Source organism: Nothobranchius furzeri, chromosome 5 (genome assembly GCF_043380555.1).
Source record: "Nothobranchius furzeri strain GRZ-AD chromosome 5, NfurGRZ-RIMD1, whole genome shotgun sequence".
NCBI classification, from domain to species: domain Eukaryota; kingdom Metazoa; phylum Chordata; class Actinopteri; order Cyprinodontiformes; family Nothobranchiidae; genus Nothobranchius; species Nothobranchius furzeri.
This window is the reverse complement of record NC_091745.1, coordinates 13,499,854-13,510,145: the sequence shown is the minus strand read 5'-3', so window position 1 is coordinate 13,510,145 and position 10,292 is coordinate 13,499,854.

Sequence of the window (10,292 nt, the reverse complement as noted above, 5' to 3'; positions counted from 1 at the left end):
TATAAGTAACGTTAAAAAAGGGACCTTTATTGTAAAGTGTTACTGGTCCCTCTCTGCTGTGCCTCCCCACAGCAAAGGGTGATGCGCAGACAGAGACTAGCAACCAAGACAAATGATGAAGTAAATCTGAAAGAACGCCTTCCTGATCTACTGTCTTTAGGACCAAGGTCTAAGTGTCTTCTGAGTCAGTTCTTCAGCAGCAAAGATTGTTGTCAGCAAATGAACCAATCACATCACATTACAGTCTTGGACTTTGTAAAGGGTGTTTCAAACGGTAACTAGTGAGAATCTAATGTTGGACAAACTTTTGTACTATTATTACTTAGATTTTTTACATAATATTTAGAAAGTTTACTATTTAAATAAAAGTTTCTTGTTGAAAAGGTGGATTTTTGAGTCTTTATGGGTTGACAAGTTCAAAATGTCTGACTCATCTTTTTAAAAGACGGGGATTTCCCCATGTTTGGTGAATAGCTGTCCCCAGGCTTAATGCACATCAATCCCCTTGTCAGTCTGTGACTCTGCATTACAGAGTGTCCTTAATGGCCTGAGAGGAAGCTTGTTGGAGAGATAACAACAAGTAGCCAAATGACAAATCGGACACTTCAGCGTCTTCTTAAAGTGCTTTGATGTTTACAAGGACGTAAAATTATCCACATCAGTTTTCAGACAAACTGTAAGGATTAGAAGACTTAAGCAGCTCAAATCTTCTCAATCCATCTCTGTGGAGTCAGTTATGACATGTGTATAAACACGTTTTCTGAAGGCTGGATGTATGTGCTCAGAGTTTTAGAAGGACTGTTGATCACTTCGTTTTAGCTCCGAGCATTAATACTGTTGCTGCCTTGTTTGAAAAAAGTTTTAGCATCCTGACTTCACAAATCCTGACTGATTTCATCATGTTGTTGCTGCTTTGTTGAGTTTTTACAATCAGTATCACAGTTGGGCTTCTGATTTATGAACGTTTACAGGTCCATGTGAACATGAATGAACTCCTCTCCCTTAGGATCCGTCTCTGCTGGGATTTCTCTAGATTCAATAAAAGTTCAAAGATAAGGTCTATGGATATTTTATCATGGGAATTTCACACCTTTTATTAGAGAGAAAAGTGAAATTAAGGACATAGTTTAGCTTTATGTGCCTGAGGGGAAGGGAGATGCAAACGGGGAACCCAGACTTGAACAGAGGATTTGGTGATCTGCAGTCAAGCGCTCTACCACTGAGCTACACCCCCCAGGACAGTGTGTCAATGCACAAAAAACTGTTTCCTCTTGTGGAACAAGTACATCTGTTTTTACCTTAGAATATTAAAAAAACTGAATTGCTGTTACAGTGTTTCCGTGCAGGAGCTTAAAATAGCACCCTTCAGTTTATCAACACAGCTATGTGGGTATTGCAGGGCCAATTCTGGGCAAATGATGCAACCTGACTAATGTTGTGGCTGAAAAACAGCCTCAGATCTACTACACAGAATATTTAATCAGGGGGTATTTATCTGGGATAGACCATTTGACTACTGTCCAAGAGGTCCCTGGTTCACATCCAGGTGGCCCCCGTCTTCAGCTCGTGTCCAGAATGCTTTGAAGTACAATCTTCCAGGCTGAAAGTACTCAGGACTCAAAAAGGCAATAATGTTTAATTCAATCATGGAGTTTTGGCTTTACTTAATGTAATAAACACAACTGTTTAAAGTGGTCCTTAACTGAAAAATAATTGTTTTAATTAATTGTTTCTGATTATAATCAGTAACTCTGGGTTGTTCATGCAGGCTGAACATGAAAATAGTCTCCTACACCCATCTCCTGCATTAGCTTCTGATGGAAAACAGATGTTGAAACTCTAGGATTAGAAAATTCTGACCAGGGATGGGTACCTTTGACATTTGAATCGCTTCGGAACTAATTCACCGGTACCTAGGAATCGATACCGGTACTTAACGGTACCAATTTTCGATACTTTTGAGTGTTAAATATTTTAATTCTCTTTTATAATTAAATATATATTTTTCTCAATATATAACCATATTTGATAAATACCACGATGAATAACATACAACTGTTTGTATTTTAACATCATCCTTGTAGTTTTATCAGCTGATAATTAAACTGAAGCAAACATCTTTACTGTGAACTAAATTTACTGTGTATCTTCATTCCTTTTGCCGTCCTTTTTCTTTGATTTCTCCTACTGGGAAGTTAGAATTTCTGAGGAGAAAGCGAACGCACCATTAGCTGATAACAATGGTGGCAATGGAAGCTAACATATCAAGCTAACGTTATCTTAAACAGTTTATTTAGCTGCTGGAGCAGATTAAAACGATGCCTCACCCTTAGATCATTGTTGCTGGTTTCATCTTCACCCAATCACCCGCCGCCTTTAGTAAAGTGAAGCCAAACTTTAGAGCGTGTTCATGTTCTTCTAGTCGGAAATTCGAAGTTCCGAGGAGAAAGCGAACGCACCATTAGCGAAACAGAAGCTAACATATCGAGCTAACGTTATCTTAAACATTTTATTTACCTACTGGAGGAGATTAAGATTAGGATGCCTCACTTAGATCGTTGTCGCTGGTTTCATCATCACCCAGTTACCCATCACATTTAGTGAAGTGGACCCAAGCTTTAGCGTGCATTCTTTCTATGCTGCTCTGTTTACAACTGGCTCGCAGCGACCGACGACAAAACGCTCTTGCGCATGCGCAGCTGCCTAGACAAGTTCTCGTTATGAAGGACGGGTTCTGAAACGAGGCACCGTTTGAAATGACGTGAATCGGTGCTCGGTCAGTACTGTGGAATTCAGTCGGTACCTTAAAAAGTACCGAATTCGGTACCCATCGCTAATCCTGACAGATCTACGTCACACTGTCACTTAACATTCATGGACTCACCCATCTTGACTAGTGAAGGGGAAGGCTGTTGTTGGTTTAGCGTCCAGGAAACAGCAGAGAATGTCTTGGCTAGTAGAAGCTAAATGTTAGCAATAGCAACTCCACCACACAGCAGAACTTCTCCAGGCTTATGTTGTTTATGGAGATAAAACATCAACATTGCAGAGCAAACAGTCTGTGGTAGAGTTGCGTTGCTGTTAGCCAATCAGAGGCCAGATGTCCAAATATCAGGATTTAAGACTCCAAATCCTGTCATCTGAAGCTGCTTTCTCCTCCAGCTGACCTCTGCATCCTCAGGTGCCCTGAGACACCACAGCAAAAAAAAAAAAAAAAGAGTGACGAACCACTTTAATGAATCTTCTAATTCATCTGCATTTTACCTTAGACTTCCCAGTAATACAATTCTTAACATATATTCTTTTAAAAGTGTCTATCTGCAAAAAAGGTAAACATATTGTTAATTTCCAGTCGCACAACAGAGCTAATGAGTTATTTCTGAACCTAAACGGCAGTCATGAGCTGTTTCTTGCACATTTGCATAAACACTTGAATTTTTACAAAGGGACCAGATTTGAACTGGATCACCTGCTCTGCCCCTCCTTGCAAACACACAGCACTAAGTCAGAAGGTAGCAGCTTTGTAAGGCTGGGGTTGCTGCTAAATCCACAGGTTGCTTTCATGACAATGATAATAAGAAATCAGATTGATGCTCCACGGCCACTAACTGCTGATCCTAACAGTCGTTTCTCTGCGCGAGCGAGCCTTTTTTCTTCAAAGCTGAGAACCTTTTGATTTGCTGTTGAACTCTGCCAGGAGGCTCTAACCTTATAAACATCTGGGTAACAAGAAGTGACAGTAACTGGGTGTTCTTCTACATCACGTCAGCAAAAGATCAGAGTAATAAATCCACCGCAGCGCTGGCTGAGTCTGCAAAGACACCCTCCACCGTTTTGATTTATTGTTTTTTAACTTGCAAGTTGGTTTGTTTTTTGGTCAGAAGTGGGCACGCAGACAACCCCAGTTTCACTGAATAGATGTGAAAAGGCAGCTTTAGTCCTGCACAGATATGTGGGAATTATTCTGATCGGTGTCAACACCAATAACAGCTCTCGTTTAAAAATGATTTTATAAAAGTCAAATATTAAGCATGTCAACACTCTTCACACTTAAATGCCCAGAAAAAATTCATCTCATGGCTTATTAGCATCACGTTTGAGTCATAAAGTCTGACAGCTGCAAATTAAAGTAAATATGTTTTAAAGGAAGCTGTGGACTCAGTGTGACACGCTGGATCGGAGGAGGATTTCTCAGCACTTCAGAGGGAAATGTGGCGTTTGTTCGTCCCAGAGCAGAGAGATAAGAGAAGAGGCTGAGATAATGTCTGAAACTGTCTGGGCTGTGCAAAACAGGGTTCTTGCTCAGAGACTGTTTGAAGTCCTGAACAGCTGACACCGGATGTTAGAGGGGCACCGGGCTCCAGTCAGGTCAGTGAGCAGTGCTGCCCTAGCAGAAAAATGAGGGATAAACCGGTGAGCCATGCCCAAGAAAGATCTAAGCTGCTTCTTTGTTACTGGCAGCAGGCAGGACTCAATAGCACAAATTTTGTCAATTTGTGGTTTTATCACCCCATTCCCAATTACGTAGCCCAGGTACTCAGTTTCTGCTTTGGTAAAGACGCATTTGGAGGAATTGACAGTCAGGCCAGCTTCCTGTAGACAGTCCAGCACCTTCTCCAGATGTCTCAAGTGCTCCTCCCATGTTTTTTGCTGTAAATGACAATGTCATCCAGATATGCAGCACAAAAATCGGAAATGCCACCAAGTACCTGATTCATGAGACGCTGGAAGGTTGCTGGGGCTCCATGCAGACCAAAGGGTAGAACGGTGAGCTGAAATAGACCCCATGGAGTACGGAAGGCTGCCAGCTCTCTGGAGTGCTGAGTGAGAGGAGCCTGCCAGTAGCCTTTGCATAGATCTAAGGTGGTAAGGTACCTGGCTCCTCCCAGTCGCTCTATGAGGTCATCAATCCGTGGTGTTGGGTAGGAGTCAAACTTGGAGACAGAGTTCAGGAATCTAAAATCTATGCAAAATCTTAAGCTGCCATCCTTTTTTGGTACCAACACTACTGGGTTACACCACTCACTCTTAGATGGCTCGATCACACCCAGAGATAGCATCAGATCAACCTCCTCCTTCCTTTAATACAATCTCATGACGAACAACATCAGTTCGCCCTGGATTGTCCTGGAACACTTCAGTGTTAAGCAGGGCTTTCATTGCTGTTCTTTGGACAGGTGCTCCAGATCTTGTCCGCTGGGACGAGTTCAAGGGAAGTTTTGTTCTTCCACCTCATCATCTTCTGGAATGTTTCTGATAAGCAGCACTTGTCGTTCTTTCTCAGCTCTATTCTCCCACTTCTTCAGCAGGTTTACATGGAGCAACTTTGTACAGCGTGGCTGTCCAGGTATGGAGACACGATAAGTGGTCTGTCCAATTCTCTGCTGAACCACAAAGGTGCCTTGCCACTTGGCAAGCAGTTTGTTATCACTGCTAGGCAGGAGAACAAGCACCTTTTGGCCAGTACCAAAAGACCGCTGGTGGGCAGCCCAATTGTACCTGACCTTCTGATGCTTCTGTGCCTCGACCAGTTTAAGACTGGGCCAGCTCACACATCCTCTCTAGCTGCTCACGTATCTAAACAACAAAGGAGATAATGTTAATAGATTCAGAGTGGGGTGGCCCACCTTCCCAGATTTCCTTCAGCAGGGAAAGGGGTCCCCCTCACCTCATGTCCATACAATAACTCGAACGGTGAAAACGCGGTGGAGGCTTGTGGTACTTCTCTGTATGCAAATAACAGGTATGGCAGCCATTTGTCCCAATCTGTTCCTGCATCATTTACAATTTTCCTCAACATTTGCTTCAGAGTTTGTTTAAAGCGCTCAGTGAGGCAATCTGTTTGAGGATGATAAGCAGTGGTTCTCAGACTTCTGATGCCCAACAGCTGATATACTTGCTTCAACAGGATGGACATAAAATTGGTGCCACGATCAGTTAAAATCTCACGAGGAAATCCAACCCTAGAGAAAAACTGCACCAGGCAAATTGCAACTGCTCCAGCTTTTATTGATTTAAAGGAAATACTTCAGAGTATCTGGTAGCATAGTCAGTTATCACTAGCATGTATCAATTGCCTGCTTTGCTTTTCTCAACTGGCCCAACAATGTCCATGCCTAGTCTCTCAAATGGAGTCCCAATTACTGGTAAGGGCTGTAGAGGAGCTCTGGAGGGGACTTTAGTAGAAGTTAGCTGACACTGAGGGCAGGTTCTACAGAAGGTTGCAACTAGAGGGCTGCGTTGGGATTGGGTCCCGCCGGGTCCCGCGGGACCCAACACAAATCTCGCGGGAGCGGCGGTGTGAATTTTGCTGCGGGCGGGAACGGTCGGCAAAAAAAAAAACAGTGCGGGATCGGGATGAGCATGATGGAGTCGGCAACTGACGTTGAAAAGAAGCTGAAACAAGGTCTTTAGGACACAAAAATCTAGCAAGGCAAGTCAGACATTTGGAGGAGTATCTCAATTGTTTGTGACAAAGCTGGAAACGAAATGGACTTTGTCAGTTGCAACAGTTTGAACGTTTTTATTTATTTTCATTTTTTTTTCAAACAGAACACCTGCAATATATGGCAAAAAATGTTAAATCTGCTGTTTTTCATGTTTACATGGTACTTATTTTGCAAAGCGGTCTATTTTATGTACAATGTGATTGTGTAAATTTTTTATACACATGTATAAAACCGAAGTTATTAAAAGTCACTGCGCTGTGTTGTCTATATGCCGATTATCTTAATATTTCTCATTCAGGTCTCTCTTAGAAAAGTGATCTCGATCACTGCCTGATTACAGAGGAGAATAGAATATGAAACGGCCTTGATTTTCCTTTAAGCACCACACCATAGCTCCTTTGTGTATTTTTTTAAAGAATTTTATAATTTATGTAGTGAGGAGTCATTTGAATTCACATGCGCCGAGGCGTCACCGGTGATGCCGGTGACGCCTCGGTGTTAAATGGTTAAAAACTAAATGAAAACAAAGTGCGTCAATCCTGACCAAGACGTGCAGGCCTGAGAAACAAAACAAGGATTCATGTGGTTTCTGTATAGCCTATAAAATGACATGTTTTCTCCAGGACCAGAGAGGACTCAAACTCAATACATCTATTTTATTGTGAGGTAATAATTTCTCTGGGTTTTGCGATTGCGGACGAGAGTGGACATGCACACTGCGGGTGCAGGCGGGAGTGTAACACACACGTTACGGGCACGGGCGGTAATGGTCAGAAATTCAGTGGGAGCGGGCAGGAGCGGGATAAAGAAAACAGTCCCACGCAGGGCTCTAGTTGCAACATCCTTACCCAAGCCAGGCCAGTAAAAACGTTTTTATTGCGAGCAGTGGTTCTATGCTTTCCCATGTGGCCAGCCCAGGGAATTGAATGCCCTAAAGTCAGCACCATTTCTTTGACTGCTTTTGGAACCACCAGCTGCATTTCTGACCCCCTGCTGGTGACAAAGACGGCCATCATTCAAGACAAAGTCATCCCCCCGTCCACTGTCTGGCTTAGCTGCAGTATTTCTCTCCTCAACCCTCTGAAAGAGATGTGCCAGTGTTAAGTCATTTGCTTGCATTTTGTTGATGTCATCTGGAACCTTGATATTCAGAGGCAATTCTGGTTTAGAGTCAAAAGAAGGTTCAACTACAGTGTGCTGGAAATGGCAGCTTATCAGCCACACCAACGTTCAGAAGATAAGTTTGATCCTCCACCTTGATGTAGACATCTGCTGTCGGATAAGACTTTTTATCCCCATGTACACAACAGACAGGAATAGTTTCTGTGGTCCTGATCATGTTAGGTTGAATTAATCGTTGATGCACAATAGTCTGGTATCTATGAGGGCATTAATTAGCTCACCATTTACCTCTATTAATGTTGTTTTCACTTTCATGGGAGACTCTTCTAGAGGTTCACAGCATGGAGCCACACACATTTGAGTCAGCTTTGCTTTTTTAGGACACATTGGTTTGGTATGGCCTTCTACTACACAGAGGAAACAAATTGGGATTTTAGCCACCGGCCTGGCTGGTCGACCTTCCCTTACTGGTTGCATACCAACATCAGCAGCCAGTCGTTGCTGGTGCTGTGGTAATGGCATTGAGTTTCCATCCCAGGCTGTGTAACTCCATGGTTGTCATGGGTACTGTATGTAACATTTCACAATACGGACTAACAGAAGCAGAAGAAAGCATATTAAAAAAAGGTTTAAACTTTGCAGTAACACCAAAGAAAATTCCATATGAAGAATTTATTGTAGCAACAGAACTAGCATGTCAACAGATCACAGATGAGGGAAAGAAAGCAGAACTCAGAAATAATGTAGTTGGGATATTAAAGAACAGCCAAATTCAACACAGCAATATTACAAAAGAACAATCAGCCATGACAGCTTTATCCAAAAACGAACAGATAATTATTCTACCGGCAGACAAAGGAAGAACCACAGTAGATATGGACAAAAAATATAAACAACAGATGAAACAGATGTTAGAGGACAAAAATACATACAAAACACTTAAAAAAGACCCAACAGAAAACATTAAGAAAAACATGAAAAAATGACTGAAGCCACTACAACAAAAAGGCAAAATAACAGAAAAAATGTACAAACACTGGATTCCTACAGCAAATATAACACCAAGAATCAATGGAACTCCAAAAATACACAAACAAAACACCACTTAGACCAATAGTAGACAGCATAGGTACACCAACATACAACATGGCAAGAGATATCAGCAAAGTCATCAGCCCGTTATTAGGGAACACAGATCAACACTGCAAAAATAGTATAGAACTGGCAAAAGAACTAAAGGAGATTACAATAGAAGATATCGACATACTCATCTCACATGACGTCACATCCCTGTTCACAAACACACCAACCCAAAAAACCATAGACATAGTAGTTAACAGAATCAGACAGGACAAGACTTTACACAAAAGAACAAACCTCACAGCAGATGACATAGCACAACTGATAGGACTGGTAGCTAACTCCACTTACTTCACATATGACAACACAATATACAAACTACTGGAAGGCGTCGCCATGGGTAACCCGTGATCAGCCACCCTGTGCGAGTTTTTCATGGAAGACCTAGAACAAAAAGCCATAGCCACTGCCCCCCCAAACTGCAAAATGAAACTATGGAAACGCTACGTGGACGACATACTGGAAACCATACCAAAAGGACAGACAGAAACACTAACACAACACTTGAATAACATTGATGACACAGGCAGCATAAAGTTCACATATGAGTCAGAAACAGAAGGCAGCATAGCTTTTATGGACATGAACATAACCAGGCAGACCGACGGGACCCTAAACATAAACACATACAGGAAACCAACACACACAGACCAATATCTATTATGGACATCAGAACACCCTACCATACACAAAATGTCAGTAATCAGAACATTATATCACCGAAGAAAAATAATAACAGAATAAAGAGACCGTAAACAAGAGGACAAACACATACAACACGCTTTAAAGACCTGCGGATACCCGACATGGGCAATAAACAAAGGAAAACAACAAACAACAACAGAAAGAAAAGAACAACCTAAGCAAAGAACCAGAAACCCAGAAAGACAAGAACCAAAACCAGTGATAACCCTACCATACATCAGAGGCATAACAGAAAAAATAAGAGCAACAATGAAAAAACACAACATGAACACACCAACAAAACCATACACAACAGTTAGAAACAGACTAGTGCACCCAAAAGACAAAATACCAGCTAGACTTAAATGTGGAGTCGTTTACGAAATCCCATGCAAACTCTGCTATAAAACATACATAGGAGAAACCGGACGCCAACTCAACACACGAACAATAGAACATAGAAAGGAGTGTGAGAAAGAAACAAGTCAAAGACACACGAGAGCAGCAAAAGAAGAAGCAGAAAGCACAATAAAGAAGTCAGCCGTAACAGATCAATGCACAAGAGAAAACCATATAATGGACTGGGACAACACAAGGATCATAAACACCGAACAACAGAAATACAAAAGATGGATAAAAGAAGCAATCGAGATAAGGAGACGTGGATGTGGGACCATGAACAGGGATGATGGGGTCTACACGTTGGACTGCGCATGGGACTGCATCATCGGAGAGGGGAGAGCGGACAGCAGAGGGCGACAACGTCCTCTGCTTCCCAGGGATAAAAGGAGAAGGAAGTGACGCCACCATCAGCGTCAGCTCTGAGGATGTTTGCAGCCGCAAACGAAACGTCAGTAAGGTAAAGAAAAACCTTATCTGTGTTTAAAAAAAAACCAA